Consider the following 22,602-nt stretch of genomic DNA (forward strand, 5'->3'; position numbering starts at 1 on the left):
ACAATCCGTCTTGCAGTTTTACTTTCAAATTGCAGCAATCCTGGGTCTCCAGACAAGCCAACCTTTTCCTGTGTCAAATGTTATCCCAGCATGTGACACTAGAGGCCACCATTCTCCTCCCTATATAAGCAGACCCAGTGCAATTCAAAAGGCAAGGATAGGACAATAGCATGACTCTCTAAATCTGATGTGTTTGTAGTGGAAGGGGTTAGGGCAGGGGAGTGTGGAGCTCTGAAAGGCCTCTCTCTCTCTCTCTCTTTCTCTCTCTCCCCTTCTCACTGTCATATCTGGGACCTGCATACTGAAAACTCAGGAGCAGACCTTTTTTTTGCTGGCAAAAGCCATGATGTTCAAAAGAATGCTTGCCACTCCATCCTCAACTCACCTTGATGAGACCACAGGGCTCTTTGGCCCTGCACCAGCATCACCACGGCACAATGGGGTGTAATGCTGGTGGGGGACACTTCTCCCTTTGTCACCCTCATGCAATCTCACTGGCTCAGTGGGATCCCTCAAGGGGGGAGCTCAGGGCAGAATCTGGACTAAAATCAAACAGTCTTTCCTTCCTTTTTACAATCAGTGGAAGGCAGCACTTAAACATGACCTTTTATCTCCTTGGGTTGGAAAACAGCACCCCGTCTCTTTGTTATATGTTTGTACAGTGCCTTGCATACCAGTGCTAAGGATACCGTAATCCACACAATAAATAATAACGTTCTGAAGGCTTCATTCCTGGTGCAAAATAAACCTGTAGAGGAATAGGGATAAGGTTAGCACAGTTTGATGCTGAGGAGGCTGTGGGGTGGGCTGTTTAACTGGTGTCTGATCCTGCTCCAACTGGAGACATTGGCAAAACTTCCATTGGGCCTGATTCATCTATACCAGTACACACTAGGTGTAAAACACTAGAGATGAAATGCTGATCCCACTGATGTCAATAGGAGCTATGCCATTGACATAATGGTCTGGGATTTCACCCTCTATCCTGAATTATTATTTAACCCAAGGCTCTTTGTGCCACTCTGGACATTGACCTTAACATGGGTGTGAATGGAACTGACCCCACTTTGCCCCTCTAGAGCAGTGTCAAGGGGCTTTAGTGTAGATGAGATGCTGGCCCTACCTTTCCAATTTAGTAGCATTTTACACCTATCTTAAAATGATATAAATGCCTGCCCCAGGTGTGGGGCGATGGAGAACTGGGACCATTGACATAAGAATGTTCATAGTTGTATTACAATGAAAATATATATGGGCTATGAACCATCATGATTCAGGGCACTAGCTGAGTGCCAGCCATGTTAATGCATAGCTGTCCATCAGGAGCTTTCTTGCACCTTTCTGGGGGCAGCTGGTATTGGCCACTATCAAAGACAGTGGATATTTGGTTTGATCTGTTATGACAAACCCTTTGTTCACTGGGCGCAGGATGGGGGGCTGGATGCTGATCCCATCCTTCTTCGTTGTAGGAATGTGTTTGTTGCAGGAGAATAGGAGCAAGAACCTTGGGCAGTATAGTGCTGCTCTCAGAGCTGGATTCTCAAATGGGGCAGCTCAGTAAGGTGAAGGGCAGGGTCAACACTTGACTCCTTGTCTGAACCAGCCAGTGGGTAGCAGCTGGTGAGGGAGGACTGCAAACTGTACCTTGTTAAGAGGTATGAGAGTGACTGTTGCTGCATGTGCTCCTAGCACCTGGAGGCATCACGTCTGCCCATTGCCGTGAGTGGCTAAAAGCAGCCGGGGAGCCCGGAGTTCGCTGCCTGTAAGGTTTGCAGAGTGTTATTCTGCATGCCAATCATCCTGTGTGCATTACAAATGAATAAACACGTATTTTGTTTAAAAATCACTGTAACGGGGATTGCGTGGCTAAGGCACCAGACAGTGCTTGTGGGGGGAGGGGTAAGGACAACATGGCAACTATAGTTCTTCTTCGAGTGATTGCTCATATCCATTCCAGGTAGGTGTGCGCGCCGCGCGTGCACGTTTGCTGGAAACTTTTTTACCCTAGCAACTCCTGTGGGCTGGCAGGTCGCCCCCTAGAGTGGCGCCACTATGGCACTTGATATATACCCCTGCCGGCCCGCCCGCTCCTCAGTTCCTTCTTACCGCCGTGTCGGTTGCTGGAACTGTGGAGTGCGGCTTGCTGTCCTCCACGTACCTAGCTCTCTTGTACACTGTTCATAGTTGTAGTTGTAAATAGTTTTATAGACAGTTTAAAGTAATATATTAGTTAGTTGTTTATTGTATATAGTTGTATAACTTGTTCGCGGGTGGGCCATTGCCCTTCCCGGCGCCCGGCACCGGGCTCATGCCTGGTTCGCCGGGCTTCAAGCAGTGCTCGGCATGCAAGAAGCCGATGCCGACTAGCGATCCCCACGACGCGTGCCTCAAGTGCCTGGGGGAATCACACATCATTGAGAAGTGTCGTATATGCAAGGCCTTTAAGCCTCGCACAAAGAAGGAGAGGGATCAAAGACTCCGCGCTCTCCTAATGGAAGTGGCACTGAATACGGTACCGGCGGTGCAACCGGCCACTTCTACTCCGGCACCGGACCGCGCCAGCACCGGCAAGACTCCCCGGCACCGTCCATCCCCGGCACCGGGAGCAGATCCAAGACCCTCGACGTCTGCAACACCATCTAGGCAGGCTCGAGTGGAACGCCCAGCACCTACCTTGGCCGCGGCACCGCCTGCAGGGCTGCTGTCGACTCCGGGTCCGGAAGGTCCGTCGAGTCTGGCCCCTCCTAGCTCCCCCTTGAGATCAGGGGTCGAGCTGTTAGTCCCATTTACGCCGGAGACCTTTGCCTTGGCACGGGACTCGATAGCGCTCACGGAGCCATCGCAGCCTCAAACCATGGCACCCCCGGGACGGGTAACCTCCAGAGGCAAACCGATGCTGAGAGCACTGTCTCCGGAGTCCAGGCACCGATCGCCCCGGAGACGTGAACGCTCGCACTTTGGGCACCGCTCGCAGTCCCGGAACCGTTCTCCTCGGCGGTACCGGTCGCGCTCGTGGCGCCGATCAGCATTTGCACGGTCCCGGTCTGGCTCCTCTTACCACTGGCACCGAGACTCTAGGAGCCGTTCACCTCGGCGTTCAGCTCCTCGGTCGACCTCCCAGCACCGAGCTGGTGGTAGGTCCTGATCCCGGTCGACCTCCCAGCACCGCGTCGGTGGCAGGTCCCGGTCCCCACTGCCATCCCGGCACTGCGCTGAACGAAGATCGCGGTCCCGCTCTCAGCACCGACCTCGAGGTAGATCCCGATCCAGATCCCGGCACTGACTACCACGCCATTCCCGGTCCCGATCCCGGCACCGGTACGACTCGCGGTATCGATCCTCGGCACCGAGGAGATCGTCGGCATCGGCATATAGAGAGGTCTATCAAACTGGATCGGCGCCTCCTTGGCCTTCAAGGGAACCATCTGTGTCCTCTCAGGCAGAAAGCGCCTATACGCTGGGCCAGGACAGACACTCGGCCCTGTTTCAGGACCCTCCGCCTCAGGAACGAGGGCCTCAACAGTGGGGGTTTCGGATCCCATGGGCGTACCGTCAAGCCCAGGGTCCGCAACATATCACTCCCCACCCTGCGGCGGAACGCAGGCCACCAGAGGCAATGGTGTCCAGACCCCCTTCCTCCCCGGAAGCAGAAGACAGGTCCAGCCACCAGGACCCAGAGCTCCCTCCAGTGACGGAGGTGCAGCCCCAGACAGAACCCCCCGTGGACGCTCTGTTGCCAGGGGTTTCCTCGTCGTCTTCCCCTGATGAGGCAGTGGCGGGTACCTCGTCCTCCAGCCCTCCCCCTCTAGATCTTAGGGCACACCAGGACCTCCTCCGACGCGTGGCACAGAACCTGGACATTCAAGCAGAGGAGGTCTCTGAAATCGAGGACCCTGTGGTGAGCATCATCTCCGCCGATGCGCCCACCAGAGTGGCCCTGCCTTTCATCAAGACTATTCAGGCCAACGTCGCTACTATCTGGCAGTCACCGGCCTCCATCCCTCCGACCTCTCGAGGAGTGGAAAGGAAGTACATGGCCCCCTCGAAGGGCTATGAATACTTGCACGTTCACCCGACACCCTGCTCCCTTGTGGTCCAGTCGGTGAACGACAGGGAGCGCCACGGTCAAGAGGCCCCGGCACCCAAGTCTAAGGAGGCGAGGCGGATGGACCTCCTGGGCCACAAGGTCTATTCAGCGGGGAAGCTACAGCTCAGGGTCTCGAACCAGCAGGCCCTCCTTAGCTGCTACTCCTTTAACTCTTGGGTGGCGGCGGGAAAATTTGCAGAGCTGTTACCGCAGGACGCCCGTCAGGAATTTACCACCATTCTGGATGAGGGCAAAAAGGTAGCGAGGGCCTTGCTGCAAGCCTCCTTAGATGCTGCGGACTCGGCCGCTCGGACCCTTGCCTCGGGGCTTACGATGCGCCGCATTTCCTGGCTTCAGGTCTCTGGCCTTCCGCCAGAGCTCCAGCATACTATCCAGGACCTCCCCTTCGAAGGCCAGGGCCTGTTTTCTGCTAAGACAGACCCCAGACTAAAGGACCTTAAAGACAAGAGGGTCATAATACGGTCTTTGGGGATGCATACACCTGCAACACAGCGCAGGCCATTCCGGCAGCAGAACCAACAACTGCAGCGTCGGCCGTATGCTCAGTTCCGTCCGCGGCAGGACCTCAAGAGGCGCCGCGGCAGGAAAAACCGACGCAGACAGTCGGGTGGCCAAACGGGGCAAAACCAAGGCTCCGCCAAGGCCCCTCCCGGACCCAAGCCTTCATTTTGAAGGTGCGCCCAAGGGCGCAGTACCAGTTTCCCCTCTGGATCCTTCCCCGCAGTTTTCCAACAGTCTTTCATTTTTCCTCCCGCAATGGACCCAAATAAGACCGTTGCGTCTTGCGCACTGTGCAGGCCAATTATCGCCTGCAGTTTTCATTGCCCCTCTCCCCCCCCGCCCACCACCCTCATCCCTCTTCAGGGACCCCTCTCACGAGCAATTCCTCCGTCAGGAGGTGCAGACGCTCCTCGTAAAGGGAGCCATAAAGGAGGTTCCAGAGAGCGAGAAGTGCAAGGGGTTTTATTCCCACTACTTTCTAATCCCCAAGTCCAAGGGGGGCCTCAGGCCTATCCTCAACCTGTGGGAACTCAACAAGTATATGGTGAAGCTGAAGTTCCGTATGGTATCCCTTGGAACCATCATCCCATCCCTGGATCCCGGAGACTGGTACGCCACCCTCGACATGCAGGACACTTACTTCCATATCGCCATATCCCCCCAGCACAGGCATTTCCTCCGCTTTGTGGTCGACCGCCAACATTATCAATTTGCGGTCCTCCCGTTTGGCCTCTCTACGGCCCTGAGGGTGTTCACAAAATGCATGGCAGTCGTCGTCGCATACCTTCGGCGTGGCCGCATTCACGTGTTCCCCTACCTCGACGACTGGCTGATCCGGGGCACATCGGAGCTGCAGGTCCACGACCACGTCCACAGGATCAGCAGCCTCTTTGCTGCCCTTGGCCTCGTGATCAAGGTGGACAAGTCTACTCTGCTCCCCACGCAGAGGATAGAGTTCATCGGGGCCGTTCTGGACTCTACCCTGGCCAGGGCCCTGCTACCCTTGCCCAGGTTCCAGTCGCTGTCGGCCCCGCTGACCTCTCTAAGAACATGTCTGGCCTTCCTGGGACATATGGCAGCCTGTACGTTCGTGACAGCGTATGCCCGACTCCGCATGAGGCCTCTTCAATCTTGGCTCATCGCGCAGTACCAGCCTGCCAGACATTTGTTGGACACAGTTGTCACCGTTCCCCAAAGGGTACTGGACTCCCTTCGGTGGTGGCTGGACCAGTCCGTAGTCTGTGCAGGGCTCCCGTTCCATCCGCCCCAGCCCTCGGCATCCCTGACGACGGATGCCTCAGATCTGGGCTGGGGGGGTGCACTGCGGCACCCGAAGAACTCAGGGCCTGTGGACACCTCAGGAGCTGGACCTCCACATCAACAGACGGGAGTTGAGAGCGGTCCGTCTTGCTTGTCAAGCGTTCGTCCATCACCTTCAAGGTCGTTGTGTCGCGTGTTCACCGACAACACGACGACCGTGTTCTACATCAACAAGCAGGGCGGCACCAGGTCCTATCCCCTATGTCTCGAGGCGATGCGTCTCTGGGAGTTTTGTATAGCCCATGCTGTTCACCTTTCCACCTCCTATCTCCCGGGAGTATGAAACACTCTAGCGGATCAACTGAGCAGGTCCTTCCGCTCGCACGAGTGGTCCCTCCGCCCAGACGTCGGCCTCTCACTCTTCCAGAGGTTGGGTCGTCCCCGGATGGACCTCTTCGCGTCCAGGGAGAACAGGAAATGTCGAACATTCTGCTCCTTTCAGGGTCGGGAGCCCGGGTCTATAGCGGATGCCTTCCTGATCCCATGGGCGACCCACCTGTTTTACGCGTTCCCTCCCTTTCCGCTGATACACAGGGTCCTCCTCAAGGTGCGCAGAGACAGAGCTCGTGTGATTCTGATAGCTCCAGCATGGGCCAGACAACATTGGTACCCCATGTTGCTGGACCTCTCAGTAGCCAACCCAGTTGCCCTGCCCCTTCATCCAGACCTGATCACCCAGGACCACGGCAGGCTCTGTCACCCGGACCTTCGGTCTCTGCACCTTACGGCATGGCTCCTGCGTGGTTGACCGGCTCTGAGTTACGCTGCTCTACCCCGGTTCGGGAGGTTCTCCTGGGCAGTAGAAAGCCTTCCACCAGGGCTACTTACTCGGCTAAGTGGAAGCGTTTCTCCTGTTGGTGTTCGGAGAAAGGTCTTCTCCCTATGGAGATTCCCATCACCACTATTCTGGACTACATCTGGTCCCTCAAGGCCCAGGGTCTGGTGTTATCGTCCCTTCGGGTTCACCTAGCGGCTATCTCCACGTTTCATCCTGGAGGGGACGGACGTTCCGTCTTCTCCCACCCTATGGTGGCGAGATTCCTGAAGGGATTGGAACATCTCTATCCACAGATCCGCCCTCCTGCCCCTTCATGGGATCTCAACCTGGTCCTAACTCGGCTCATGGGTCCTCCATTTGAGCCGTTAGCTACTTGATCCCTGCTCTACCTCTCATGGAAGACCGCCTTCCTAGTGGCCATCACCTCAGCTAGACGGGTGTCAGAACTACGGGCCCTCACAGTAGATCCCCCATATACAGTCTTCCATAAAGACAAAGTGCAGCTGAGACCACACCCCGCCTTTCTTCCCAAGGTGGTCTCAGCTTTCCACATTAACCAGGAGATCTTCCTCCCTGTCTTTTTCCCAAAGCCCCATTCGTTCCGCAGGGAGCAACAGCTCCACTCGCTAGATGTCCGTCGGGCGCTTGCGTTTTATGTGGACAGGACCAAACCGTTCCGCAAGTCCCCCCAGTTATTCGTGGCGGTAGCGGACCGGGTCAAGGGACTACCAATTTCCTCGCAGAGGATATCTTCCTGGGTTACCTCCTGTATCAGGACCTATTACGACCTGGCCCATGTTCCGGCAGGCCGTGTGACTGCTCACTTCACCAGAGCGCAGGCGTCATTGCTGGCTTTCCTTGCCCGCGTGCCGATCCAAGACATTTGTAGGGCGGCGACCTGGTCCTGGGTCCACACATTCGCTTCCCATTACGCCCTGGTTCAGCAGTCCAGAGATGATGCGGTCTTTGGCTCTGCAGTGCTCCAGGCCGCGACTTCTCACTCCGACCCCACCGCCTAAGTAAGGCTTGGGATTCACCTACCTGGAATGGATATGAGCAATCACTCGAAGAAGAAAAGACGGTTACTCACCTTGTAACTGGTATTCTTCGAGATATGTTGCTCATATCCATTCCACACTCACCCTCCTTCCCCACTGTCGGAGTAGCCGGCAAGAAGGAACTGAGGAGCGGGCGGGCCGGCAGGGGTATATATCAAGTGCCATAGTGGCGCCACTCTAGGGGGTGACCAGCCGGCCCACTGGAGTTGCTAGGGTAAAAAAGTTTCCGGCGCGCACACCTACCTGGAATGGATATGAGCAACACATCTCGAAGAACACCAGTTACAAGGTGAGTAACCGTCTTTTTGTTACCAAAAATTGTTGCTTGTTTCCAGGCAAAATCTTACATGAATTTGTTCCCAGTGCATTAACATGGCCAGGAGGGAATTTCCTTCCTGACCCCAGGCTGTTGGCTGGTGCACTAAATCATGATGGTTCATAGCCCATACACATTTTCATTGCGGTTAATACAACTATGAACATTCCTATGTCAATAGTCATTGCCATGCACCTGGGGCAGGCGTTGATATCATTGTAAGATAGGCAGGGCCAGCTCCAGGTACCAGCCCAGCAAGCAGGTGCTTGGGGCGGCCAACGGAGCAGGGTGGCATGTCCGGCTCTTCGGCGGCAGGTCCCTCACTCCCTCTTGGAGTGAAGGACCAGCCGCCGAATTGCTGCCGAACACTGAAGCGGCGGCGCAAAAGCTGCAGATCGAGATCATGGCCTTTTTTTTTTTTTTTTCCTTTTTGCTGCTTGGGGCAGCAAAAACCCTGGAGCCGGCCCTGAAGATAGGTGTAAAATGCTATGAAATTAGAAGAGTATGGCCGTTTCTCATCTACACTAAAGCCTTGTCTACACTGCAGAGTAGACAAAAAGTTATGCTGCTTTAATTAAACCACTGCTGCCTGCCCACACTATGCTTCTTATGTCAGCAGAGCACATCCACACTAGCAGTTCTTGTATCAACACAGAGAGCAGTGCACTGTGGGTAGGTAGCTATCCCACTGTGCAACTGGTCACAGGGTTGTTTGGGAAGGGTTTGCCATGGGGCAGTACAGTGTAACATGATGCAGATTTCTCAAACCCATCATTCCATGGGCTATCTACTAAATTGTCTGCCACTTTTCAACTAAAGTGTGTGTGGGGAGGGGGAGGGAGGGTGTGACAGGAAGTGTCGGGGGGGAAGAGACAGAAACAGAATGTGTGTTGGGGAAGAATGTGTGTTGGGGAAGTCTGTATGTTGGGGAGAGCATGTCGGCATGCTGTCTCTTAAAGTTCAGATAGAAGCCTGAGCAACCAACTCTGGGGGAGGGGACACCCCCCGCACATCAGCCCCTGGCTCTGCACAGCACAGCAGTTTCTCTCCCTTCCTTCCTTCCTCCCCCACCCCCCGCAGCAGCAGCCCACTCTGCCTGCATATGGTTCTGTGACAGGGGTGGCAGGTTTGTAGAAATTTTGGTGGTGCCCAGAACCTGCCCCCACCTGCCCAAGGCTCTGGGAGGGAGTTTGGGTGGGGGAGGAGGTCTGGGGTGTAGGCCCTAGGCTGAGGTAGGGGATTGGGGTGCAGGGTGCAGGCTCTGGGAGGAAGTCTGGGGATGGGATGGGGTGCAGAGGTGTGGGGTGTGGCTGCAGATGAGGGGTTTGGGGTGTGGAAGGGGCTCAGCGCTCGGGCAGGGGGTGGGGGTGCAGGAGGATGTGGGCTCTGGCTGGGACTGGGGATCAGGTGTTTGGGGTGCTGGAGGGGCTCGGGCAGAGGGTTGAGGGTGTGGTGGGGGTGAAAGCTCTGGCTGAGGTTTGGGCTCTGGGGTGGGGCAGGGCTGGGGATGAGTTTGGGGTGCAGGCAGGCTGCTCTGGGACAGGGGCTAGAGAGGAGGACTCCCCCCAGCCCTTTCCCTGCCGGCAGCAGTGAGCTCTGGGGGAGGAGCGCCCCCCGTTCCTGCCCCCCCCCAGCAGCACACGGTCACTGGATGTGCTCCTAGGGCCCCTCTCAGGTCCAGGAATGTCCCTCGCCTCCCCCATGGAGGGTCTGGGGGGTGCTTTGTACACCTCCTCCCCTGCTATTGCCTTTGACTGTAGCTTCACTGGGGGGTGAGGGGTGGGGCTGCCTCCTTGCCCAGCATGGGGCAGGAGCAGTGACTGCGGGCGGGGGACGGATGACACCTGTGCTGCTGAAGGGTCCTGCCGGAAAAGGGAAGGGTCTGAGGGGGAAGGGCAGGCTCAGTCAATCTGCCATAGCAGTGGAGATGGGGGGCACTAGGACCTTGAGGCAGCAGTTGCTGCAGGGAGGCAAGATGGAGCTGCAGGGAAGAGACAGTGTCAATTTTCAGAGTAGCAGCCATGCTCCAGAGCCCCGGGAAGGCAAGAGGGGGACAGAGGAGGCACGGGGGGAGGGGCGCCGTGGACGACACCCGGCCCTAAATATTGGTGGAGCTGGGCCCCTGGGCTCTAAATATTGCTGGTGCCCGAGCACCACGTGGCTATGGAACTCGCTGCCCATGTTCTGTGATTCCCTCCGAGTTCTCCCACAGCCTCTTCAGCTGCTGGGAGCGGCATCCTCAGCAGCTCTGTGAGCCCTCCGTGCTGAGGAATGTCAAAAATTCCCAGAGTTTCAAAAGAGGGACATGTGACAATTCCCTCCCCACCCCAGTGCCACCTGGAACTGGGGTACTGCTGAGCCGTCTGATCCAGCAGCCTGGGCTCCCTCTCCCACTGTGCTGCTATGAGAAGCTGTAGACACATTCCTAGTCTCTTACACTTTCACCAGCATACACATAGGTAGGGACACACCCAGCTGCAGTTACATGCAGGCTCTCTGACCAGCCACTGCAAGTGAACCAACAATAGAGAAGTTACAGCCAAAATAACCTCCAGCTTTCCAGTCTCGGACCCCGGAGCTAGGGCCGGCTTTAGGTTGATTCCCCCGATTCCCCGGAATCAGGGCCCACGCCTTAGGTGCCTTTTTAATTTTTAAAAAATTTTTACATACCCAGCGGCGGTCCGAGTCTTCGGTGCCACTTCAGCAGTGGGAGGTCCTTCACTCTCTCCAGGTCTTCTGCAGCGGGGGGTCCTTCAGTGCTGCAGAAGACCTGGAGCAAGTGAAGGATCCCCCCGCCGCCAAAGTGCCGCCGAAGACCCGGACTGCCACCAGGTATTTGAATTGGGCCCCGCAGTTCTTAAAGCTGGCCCTGTCTCGAGTGATACCATCCTGCCCTGGTCCAAACCCCAACCAGTATGAATTTATTATCCAGTTCTCCTCTCTCTCAATGTGGAGAGGAATATGCAACAGCCCCTCTGAGGTAAGATTCCCACAGACTTCACTCCAAGCTCACTGCTTCAGATAAAAGCAAAAACAAGTTTATTAACTATGAAAGATAGATTTTAAGTGATTATAAGTGATAGCAAAGAGATCAAAGCAGATTACCTAGCAAATAAACAAAAATGCAATTTAAGCTTAATATATTAGATAGATTGGATTTAAATTAACAATCTCTCATGCTAACTGATTATACAAATGGGCTGCAGATTCTTAAACTCAAGCTACACTTGCCATAACCATATTATAATAATATTACTATGACGAATATGGGGTGCAGTGTCACAGGGCGCATGCCTGCAGAGCGACTGAGTTGAAAACAGTGAGCAGAGGGGGCACGATGGGCATCATGGGATACTGGGGGAGGCCAGTTATGTTGACATAAGGAACAGCAGTATCTACATTGGCTCTTTGTTGACAAACTTTTGCACAAAAAGCTCTATGCTTCTCGTCCAGGTGGTTTCATTTTGTCGCCAAAACTAAAGAGTTTTTTTCACCAAAACTGGCATTGCAGTGTGTACACCTCCACTGTTTTGCCACCAAAAGCTGCCTTTTGCCAACAAAACTCTGCAGTGTAGACAAGGCCTTAGGCCCCTTGACACAATTCTGGAGGGGCAAAGTGGACTTAATTCCATTCACACCCACGTTAAGGTCACTGTCCAGAGTGGTACAAAGGGCCTTGGTTCAGATGATAATTCAGGACAGAGGGTGGAATTCTGGCCCCATTAAGCCAAAGACAAAGCTCCTATTGTGTTCAATACAGCCAGGATTTCGCCCCTAATATTTTACAATAGATGGATCAGGCCAATGGGAATTTTGCTACTGACTTAAATGAGAGCAGGATCAGGCCCTATATGGATAAACAAGTTCAGTAGCTTACCCCACCTGCTGTGTTCATGCCCCTTTTTAATTCATTTAGCTCCAGATGGATTTTGTAGTAAACAAGGTTCAAAGAGGATGGAGCAAGGCTGTTCTCAGTGGTGGCAGACGACAGAACAAGGAGCAATGGTCTCAAGTGCAGTGTGGGAGGTCTAGGTTGGATATTAGGAAACACTATTTCACTAGGAGGGTGGTGAAGCACTGGAATGGGTTACCTAGGGAGGTGGTGGAATCTCCATCCTTAGAGGTTTTTAAGGCCTGGCTTGACAAAGCCCTGGCTGGGATGATTTAGTTGGGATTGGTTCTCCTTTGAGCAGGGGGTTGGACTAGATGACTTCCTGAGGTCTCTTCCAACCCTAATCTTCTATGATTCTAAGGTTACTAGCATAAACGAACACAGAAGCAGGGGAGTTGACACCACTGTGAGATGAGCACATCTAGAATTTGTGATCTCAGACTATTTTAGGCTCATCCATTCAGGGAGCAGGACCATTCAGTGGGAGCTCCAGCTCCACCCAGCTTGGAATTGCAGACATGCACTGAAGCACTCACCAATGAACGATGGACCAAGAGTTGGCAACAGCTATTAGTGAGCAGTGCCAGACACTGGTTAGACTAAAGACAATCGGGATCTGCTAATGGACACTTTGTGGAATAAATCAGAGGTTCTCAACATGTTCCTGTGTGACCCCCATCTTAATAGTGAGATTGGCCAGGGTAATCTGCTCCCCGCATTGGGCATGGCCCCATCTCTCTTCCCATTCACAGGATGTGCCTCCCTCCAGCTTTTCATCCCTTGGCTTCACCTCCTGTTCCATAATGATTAGTAGGGCTGTATTTGTTAGGCAGCATGATCCAGGTGATGGAGGAGGCATCTGGAAGCCAAGAGCTGCCTAGGCCTAATCTGGCCTGTGGTGTTCAGTCATCACCAGCTTCAACTAGCTCTTCCCAGAGCCTCTTAAAGGCACAGTGCTCCACATGGCGTTCCATACATTGTTGAGTAAGTCATTCCTCCCTGTGGCTCATAAGAACGGCCATACTGGGTCAGACCAAAGGTCCATCTAGCTCAGTATCCTGTCTTCCAACAGTGGCCGATGCCAGGTGCCCCAGAAGGAACAGAATAGGCAATCATCAAGTGATCCATCCCCTGTTGCCCATTCCCAGCTTCTGGCAAACAGAGGCTAGGGACACCATCCCTGCCCATCCTGGCTAATAGCCATTGATGGATCTATTCTCCATGAACTTATCTAGTTCTTTTCTGAACCCCATTATAGTCTTGGCCTTCACAACATCCTCTGTCAAGGAGTTCCACAGGTTGACCATGTGTTGTATGAAAAAATACTTCCTTTTGTTTGTTTTAAGCCTGCTGCCTATTAATTTCATTTGGACCCCTAGTTCTTGTGTTATAAGAAGGAGTAAATAACACTTCCTTATTTACTTTCTCTACACCAGTCATGATTTTATAGACCTCTATCATATCCCCCCTTAGTCGTCTCTTTTCCAAGCTGAAAAGTCCCAGTCTTATTAATTGTTCCTCATATGGAACCCGTTCCATATCCCTAATAATTTTTGTTGCCCTTTTCTGAACCTTTTCCAATTCCAATATATCTTTTTTGAGATGGAGCGACCACATCTGCATGCAGTATTCAAGATGTAGGTGTACCATGGATTTATATAGAGGCAATATGATATTTTATGTCTTATTATCTATACCTTTCTTAATGATTCCTGAAGGGAAGAGGCTGAGGAGAAACTGTAGGGTAGGACTTGCCCCAGACTATGGAGTTCTTAGGTCAGCCCCCAGCTGCCCCCATCCTTGTGTATGGACCTGTCTCCTGCTGCAGAAACCACCCCTCTGCAGGCACTGGTATTTGGGCTCAGCTTGGCTCAAGATGGAGCCTGGGAGAATGCAGCTTAGGGCAACTGTGATCTGCTTCATTCCACACACACTAACTGTGGCTCTTGGGCTCCTGGCAAGCTGCTGCCATGGACCTCCACTGAGCAAAGTCTGGCTGCTCTTTGTGTAGGGGATAGATTGACAGAGGGCACTGCCCATCACAGAAAAGGGAATGGCCTGGGTCACACACTGTTCAGCACATGGTAAATATTGTTATCTGTCTTTGTGAATGGAACACTAAGACATGGTCCCTGATGGTTCATGACCTGCTGTTTTCTGAACTTGATGGAAAAGGCTCCATCTGATTCAGCACTTGTGTTCTGCCCAGTTGCCAACAGGACTGGTTCGTTCGTCCAAGACCAGAGGGGCTGCATGGCAAATGACTGAGCAGCATCCTAGTGGCTCCTGCCATCCTCAGGTTTTTACTGCCTTATACACAGGGCCTGAGTCTGATCTCACCTACGTTGGGGTAAAATCAGGAGTAACTCCACTGAAGTTAAGGAGCTTACCTGTATAAATCTAGTGGGAGTGAGATCACACTCAGTCCCAATGTCTCTGTGAAACAGTGCTATCAACAGACTGGCAAGCTGCATCCAAGAGGTGTGCAATGGAGCATGTCAGCCCAGTGGTGGGACAGTGATTAGTTAGGTTAACCTGGGGGGAAGGGAGATGTTTCTGATGCTTCTCATCCATCCTCCCTGTTGAAGGAAAAGGCCCATGTAGGGACCATCGAATTGTGGAAGTAAATGCGTGGTTACGCAGGTGGTGTTGGAGAGAGGGCTTTAGATTCTTCCACCATGAAATGTTGTTACAGGAAGGATTGCTAGGAAGAGATGGGACTCACCTAACGAAGAGAGGGAAGAGCATCTTCACAGGCAGGCTTGCTAACTTAGTGAGGAGGGCTTTAAACTTGGTTCGCTGGGGGATGGATATCTAAGCCTTGAGGTAAGTGGGGAAGTGGGGAGAAAACACAAGGAGGACGATGCAACAGGGGAGGCCTCCTGATTCATACTGAGAAAATAGGGCAATTGGCTAGTTATCTTAGGTGCCTGTACATGAACGCAAGAAGCCTGGGAAACAAGCAGGAAGAATTGGAAGTCTTGGCACAGTCAAGGAACTATGATGTAACTGGAATAACAGAGACTTGGTGGGGTAACTCACATGACTGGAGCATTGTCATGGATGGGAATAAACTGTTCAGGAAGGACAGGCAGGGGAGAAAAGGTGGATGAGCTGCAATGTATGTAAGAGAGCAGTATGATTGCTCAGAGCTCCAGTATGAAACTGGAGAAGTGCCTTAGGTGCCTGCAGGGCAGGCTCTAACATTTTTGCTGCCCCAGGCAAAAAAAAAGAGTGCTGGCCCATGCCCATGAGCGCCGCGCCGCCCCCGTGAGCACCGCATCGCTGAACCCCTCCCCAAGCATCACGTCGCCCAAGTCCCCTGCCGAGCACCATGCCACCTAAGCCCCCCACCCCTCCTGAGCGCCGCGCAACTCAAGTCCCCACCCCCCAAGCGTCACGCTGCCCAAGTCCCTGCCCACCCGAGCGTCACGCTGCCCAAGACCGTACCCCCCTGAGCATTGCACCACCCAAGTCCCACCCCCCCGAGCGTTGCATCACGCCGTCCAAGTCCCCGCCCCCCCAAGCATCGTGTCGCGCTGCCCAAGTCCCTGCCCCCCCGAGCATCGCATCATGCCGCCCAAGTCCCCATCCCCCCGAGCGTCGCGTCATGCCACCCAAGTCCCCGTCCCCTCGAGCGTCGCATCGCACCACCCAAGTCCCCGCCCCCTGAGCCCCGTGCCACTGAAGCCCGTCCCCCGCCGAGTGCTGCGCCGCCCAAGTCCCCGCCCCCCCAGTGCCTCACCACACCGTCCAAGCCCCACTCCTCTCCCCCAGCGCTGCCCTGTCCCAAGGTGCCACCCCAAGCACGTGCTTGGTAGGCTGGTGTCTAGAGCTGGCCCTGGATGCCTGTTGAGTGCCTTTGGATTAAGTTTAGAAGCGAGAGCAACAAGGGTGATGTCATGGTGGGCATCTGCTATAGACCACTAGACCAGGAGGATGAGGTAAACGAGGCTTTCTTCAGACAGCTAACAGAAATTTCCAGATCACAGGCCCTGGTTCTCATTGGGGACTTCAATCACCCTGACATCTGCTGAGAGAGCAATAAAGCAGTGCACAGACAATCCAGGAAGTTTTTGGAGGCTGTTGGGGACAAGTTCCTGATGCAAGTGCTGGAGGAACCAACTAGGGGCCTCTTGACCTGCTGCTCACAAACAGGGGAGAATTGGTAGGGGAAGTAGAAGTGGGTGGCAACCTGGGCAGCAGTGACAATTAGATGGTCGAGTTCAGGATCCTGATGAAAGAAACGAGAGCAACAGAATACAGACCCTGGATTTCAGAAAAGCAGACGCTGACTCCCTCAGGGAACTGATGGGCAGGATCTCCTGGGAGGCCAATATGAGGGGGAAAGGAATCCAGGAGAGCTTGCCGTATTTCAAAGAAGCCTCATTGAAGGTGCAGGAACAAACCATCCTGATGTGCAAAAAGAATAATAAATATGGCAGGCGCCCAGCTTGGCTTAACAGAGAAATCTTTGGTGAGCTTAAACACAAGAAGGAAGCTTACTGGAAGTGGGAACTTAGATAGATGACTAGGGAGAAGTATAAAAATATTACTCAAGCATGCAGAGATGTAATCAGGAAGGCCAAAGCACAATTGGAGTTGCAGCTAGCAAAGTATGTGAAGGGTAATAAGAAGAGTTTCTGCTGATATGTTAGCAACAAGAAGGTAGTCATTGACCCCCAACTAGCTGCACCCAGATGCCCATCCCACCAAGCCCCACTCCCCCAGCACCCAGAGTCCCTCGCTGAGCCCCGACAACCAGATCCCTCCTCTGAGCCCCAACCACCTTCACCTGGAAGCCCATTCAGAATCACATTGCCCCTGCAGCTGGAACCCCCCACTCTCAACAAGCCTCTGTGAATCCAGATCCCCCACTAGACCCCCCACTGAGCTGCCTGTACCCAGATTGTCCCACACAGAACCCTCTCACCTCACACCTAGATCCCCTGACACTGAGCCCCTCCACACTTGGATCCTGCCTGGTTCAGCCTGCCTGTCCCACACCTGGTGCACCTGGCACAGAGGGGCAGGGCTCCAGGGTGTTTCTGGGACAGGCCCCGGCCTTGTGCTGTGTCAGGGTTGGGTGCAGCCTCACTGCTGAGTCCATCTCCCGGTGGTGGGGAGGCTGCAGGGCGATCTCCCACTTTGTGCAGCCAGTGACCTGTGCTCCCCACTTCCATGCTGGAGCCTCCATATTTATTTATTGACAAATAAAACTCCTAGAATTCTGCAGAATTTTTAATCTTTTGGTGCAGAATTTGTTATTTTTGGCACAGAATGCCATCAGGAGTAATGAGTGCAGAAATACCAGAGTTTAGACTGAGACAGAACAGGAAAATGAATGGTGCAGCTGGCTTGACAAACACTAGGTCTATATTGCTATGGACATTCCAGGGGATCTGCCCCATTCCTGATTACTGTTTTCAGGTGGGTTGATCCCAGGTGAGGTGTCATAACTATAAAGGGAAGGGTAACAACCCTCCTGTGTACAATACTATAAAATCCCTCCTGGCCAGAGGCACCAAAATCCTTTTACCTGTAAAGGGTTAAGAAGCTCACGTAACCTGGCTGACACCTGACCCAAAGGACCAGTAAGGGGACAAGATACTTTCAAATCTTGTGGTGGGGGGAGGCTTTTGTTTGTGCTCTTTGTTTAGGGGTTGTTCGCTCTTGGGACTAAGAGGGAACTGGACATCAATCCATGTTCTCCAAATCTTTCTGAACAAGTTCTCATATTTCACACTTGTAAGTAACAGCCAAGCAAGGCATATTAGTTTATCTTTGTTTTTCTCAACTTGTGAATGTTCCTTTGCTAGAGGAAGGTATCTCTGTTTTGCTGTAACTTTGAAACTAAGGCTAGAGCGTGTTCCTCTGGGCTCTTTGAATCTGATTACCCTGTAAAGTTATTTTCCATCCTGATTTTACAGAGATGAATTTTACATTTTCTTTTTAATAAAACCTTTCTTTTAAGAACCTGACTGATTTTTCCGTTGTCCAAAGATCCAGGGGTTTGGGTCTTTGATCACTTTTGTAACCAATTGGTTAGGATATTGTTCTCAAACCTCCCCAGGAAAGGGGGTGTAAGGGCTTGGGGGGATATTCTGGGGAAAGAGGAACTCCAAGTGGTCCTTTCCCCATTTCTTGTTAAATCACTAGGTGGTGGCAGAATACCAGGTATTAACCTAAACTGGTAGGAATACGCTTAGGGGACTTTCATGCGGGTCCCCACATCTGTACCCTAGAGTTCAGAGTGGGGAAGGAACCCTGACATGGGGGTTGCTTTAATCGCTTTCAAAACAAAGGGCTGTTTTGGGGCTCTTCTCTTCTCGGAGCCATGCAGCCCAGGCAGGATCTGCTAATTTTAGCCTCTCCCTATCACCTGGTCCCACAGCCAGATGATGAAGAGAAAAAGGGGGGTGAGGGAGGAAGGAAAGAGCTCATCTCCAGAGCCCAGCCCTTTGCTCCAGCAGCAAGACCAAAGAAGGACACAACTCAGGACTGAACCCTCCACAAAAACCTACTCCAGTTACTTTGGACCTTGCTCTCATGTAAGGCCTTGCCAGCTGTATGGCTGATCCCAGAAGATCTCCTTTTGAAGACTTCAGCTGATGGTCCTATGACCCTCTTTCTAATTGTCAACAGCATCCCCCCAATTCAGCATCTCTCTTGTCATTTCAGGGGAGCAGTAAGACACTCAGGATAAAGATGCCTTGGATGGATGGATGGATATTAAGGCCAGACTATACCATTCTGATAATCTAGTCTGACCCCTTGCATAACACAGAACACAGAAACTCTCCCAGTAATTTCCCCATCAAGCCTATAACTGCTGTTTGAGCAATAGCAGAACTGTTAGAAAGATATCTAGTTTTGGTTTAAAGTCTTCAAATGATGGAGAATCCAAATGATGGAGAATCCATCACATCCTTAGGCAAGATGTTGCAATAGTTAGTTCCCTTCATGGTTAAAAACATGCACCTTATCTCTAGTTCGAATTCATCTAGCTTCAACATCTAACCATTGAATCTCATTATGCCTTTTTCTGCTAGATCAAAGAAAAAATGGTTACTCACCTTTTTGTAACTGTTGTTCTTCGAGATGTGTTGTTCACGTCCATTCCAAACAGGTGTGTGTGCGCCGCATGCACAGCAGCCGAAAGATTTTCCCCTAGCAGCGCTGTAGGATTGGCCTGTGCGCCCCCTGGGAGTGGTGCCGCCATGGTGCCCTATATGGGGGCCCGCCAACCCTCCACCCCCTCAGTTCCTTCTTGCTGGCACTCCGACAGAGGGGCAGGAGTGTGGGTATTGGAATGGACATGAACAACACATCTTGAAGAACAAGTTACAAAAAGGCGAGTAACTGTTTTTTCTTCTTTGAGTGATTGTTCGTGTCCATTCAAGTAGGTGACTCACAAGCCTGAGTTTAGGCGGTGGGGTCGGAGTTCACTGCAGATTGGAGCACTGCATGGCCAAAGGCTGCATCGTCTCTGGCCTGTTGCGTGATGGCATAGTGTGACATAAATGTATGGATTGAAGGCCATGTAGTAGCTCTGCATATTTCCTGTGTCAGGACCTGAGCCAGGAATGCCACGGAGGAGGCCTGTGCCCTTGTGGAGTGGGCTGTGATCGGCGGGGCAGGCTCCTTAGCCTGATCGTAGCATTCGCGGTTGCAGGCTGTGATATACGAGGAGATATGCTGTGATGAGATGGGGAGCCCTTTCATCCTGTCGGCCACAGCAACAAAGAGTTGGATTGATTTCCTGAACAGTTTGGTTCTTTCAATATAGAATGCCAGGGCCCTGCGAACGTCTAGGGAATGCAGCCTACATGCTGGAGGAGTGTGGCTTAGGATAGAACACAGGGAGAAAAATGTCCTGACCCCTGTGGAATTGGGAGACCACCTTAGGAAGGAACGCTGGGTGTGGCCTGAGTTGGACTTTGTCTTTGTGAAAAACAGTGTACGGAGGCTTGGACGTCAGGGCTCTGAGCTCTGATACCCTCCTGGCCGAGGTGAAAACCACGAGGAATGGAACCTTATAGGAGAGATACAGTAATGAGCACGTAGCCAGGGGCTCGAAGTGGGGCCCTGTGAGGGCAGAAAGGACCAAATTAAGGTCCCAGGACAGGACAGGTTGTTGAGTATGCGGGAAAAGCCTATCCAGGCCCTTGAGGGTTCTACCAACCAGTAGGTTGTCTTCAACAAGAAGAAAGTCAAGGAAAGTGTGGGCCCCTTACTGAATGAGGGAGGCAACCTAGTGACAGAGGATGTAGAAAAAGCTAATGTACTCAATGATTTTTTTGCCTCTGTCTTCACAAACAAGGTCAGCTCCCAGACTGCTACACTGGGCAGCACAGTATGGGGAGAAGGTGACCAGCCCTCTGTGGAGAAAGAAGTGGTTTGGGACTATTTAGAAAAACTGGACGAACACAGGTCCATGGGCCAGGATGCGCTGCATCCGAGGGTGCTAAAGGAGTTGGCGGATGTGATTGCAGAGCCATTGGCCATTATCTTTGAAAACTCATGGTGAACGGGGGAGGTCCCAGATGACTGGGAAAAGGCTACTGTAGTGTCCATCTTTGAAAAAGGGAAGAAGGAGGATTCGGGGAACTACAGGCCAGTCAGCCTCACCTCAGTCCCTGGAAAAATCGTGGAGCAGGTCCTCAAGGAATCAATTCTGAAGCACTTAAGGGAGAGGAAAGTGATCAGGAACAGTCAGCATGGATTCACCAAGGGCAAGTCATACCTCACTAACCTAATTGCCTTCTATGAGGAGATAACTGGCTCTGTGGATGAGGGGAAAGCAGTGGATGTGTTATTCCTTGATTTTAGCAAAGCTTTTGTTACGGTCTCCCACAGTATTCTTGCCAGCAAGTTAAAGATTGGATGATTGGACTATAAGGTGATTAGAAAGCTGGCTAGATTGTCGGGCTCAACGGGTAGTGATCAACAACTCCATGTCTAGTTGGCAGCTGGTTTCAAGTGGAGTGCCCCAAGGGTCAGTCCTGGGGCCGGTTTTGTTCAATATCTTCATTAATGATCTGGAGGATGGCGTGGACTGCACTCTCAGCAAGTTTGCAGAAGACACTAAATTTGGAGGAGTGGTAGATATGCTGGAGGGTAGGGATAGGATACAGAGGGACCTAGACAAATTAGAGGACTGGGCCAAAAGAAACTTGATGAGGTTCAACAAGGACAAGTGCAGAGTCCTGCACTTAGGACAGAAGAATCACATTCACTGTTATAGACTAGGGACTGAATGGCTAGGAAGCAGTTTTGCAGAAAAGGACCTAGGGGTTACAGTGGATGAGAAGCTGGATATGAGTCAACAGTGTGCCCTTGTTGCCAAGAAGGCTAATGGCATTTTGGGCTGCATAAGTAGGGGCATTGCCAGCAGATCGAGGGATGTGATCATTCCCTTCTATTCGACATTGGTGAGGCCTCATCTGGAGTACTGTGTCCAGTTTTGGGCCCCACACCACAAGAAGGATGTGGAAAAATTGGAGAGAGTCCAGCGGAGGGCAACAAAAATGATTAGGGGGCTGGAGCACATGATTTATGTGGAGAGGCTGAGGGAACTGGGATTGTTTAGTCTGCAGAAGAGAAGAATGAGGGGGGATTTGATAGCTGCTTTCAACTACCTGAAAGGGGGTTCCAAAGAGGATGGATCTAGACTGTTCTCAGTGGTAACCGATGACAGAACAAGGAGTAATGGTCTCAAGTTGCAGTGGGGGAGGTTTAGGTTGGATATTAGGAAAAACTTTTTCACTCAGAGAGTGGTGAAACACTGGAATGGGTTACCTAGGGAGGTGGTGGAATCTCCTTCCTTAGAGGTTTTTAAGGTCAAGCTTGACAAAGCCCTGGCTGGGATGATTTAGTTGGGAATTAGTCCTGCTTTGAGCAGGGAATTGGATTAGATAATCTCCAGAGGTCCCTTCCAACCCTGATATTCTATGATTCTATGGGTTTGCAAAGACTGAACTACTGTTAGCTCCTAAGTGGAACGTGGAGTTGGCCGCCAAATGGACCCGAACCAAAGAGACGGAAAGACCCTGCTGTTTCAGATGAAGTAAGTAGTCAACGATGAGTGGAATCAGGGCGAGCAATGGAGCCTGTCCCTGCTATTCTTCCCAGATGGAAAACCGTTTCCACTGGGCCGTGTACGTGGCCCTGGTGGAGGGTTTCCTGCTACCAAGGAGGACTTGTCTAACCTGCTGTGAGCACTGCATTTCTACCAGGTTTAGCCATGGAGTATCCAGGCTGTGAGGTGGAGCAGCTCCAGGTTCGGGTGATGGAGGTGGCCTCGATCCTGTGTGATCAGGTCCAGGAGCAGGGGCAACGCAAGGGGCGCCTGTACAGACATCTGCAGTAGTGACGTGAACTAATGCTGGTGCGGCCACGCCGGAGCTATCAATATGACTCAAGCGTGATCCCTGTGAATCTTGAGGAGTACCCTGTGGACCACTGAAATTGAAGGGAAGGCATAAAGCAGGCCACCTTCCCACAAGAGGAGGAAGGCATCTGTGAGAGACCCTGGACTGTGCCCCATGAGGGAGCAGAACCGTTGACGCTTCCTGTTGTCTCGCAAGGCAAACAGGTCTATCTGGGGATAGCCCCAGAGACAGAAGA

General features: G+C 52.5%; 1 protein-coding gene across 2 annotated transcripts in view; it reads right to left on the reverse strand.

Annotated features, from left to right (window-relative positions):
* Positions 1–22,602, reverse strand: part of FBXL16 (F-box and leucine rich repeat protein 16) — a 93,084-nt gene that overhangs the window by 27,364 nt on the left and 43,118 nt on the right. The window lies entirely within an intron of this gene.

This window comes from Gopherus evgoodei, unplaced genomic scaffold, assembly GCF_007399415.2.
Source record: "Gopherus evgoodei ecotype Sinaloan lineage unplaced genomic scaffold, rGopEvg1_v1.p scaffold_38_arrow_ctg1, whole genome shotgun sequence".
Lineage (NCBI taxonomy): Eukaryota > Metazoa > Chordata > Testudines > Testudinidae > Gopherus > Gopherus evgoodei.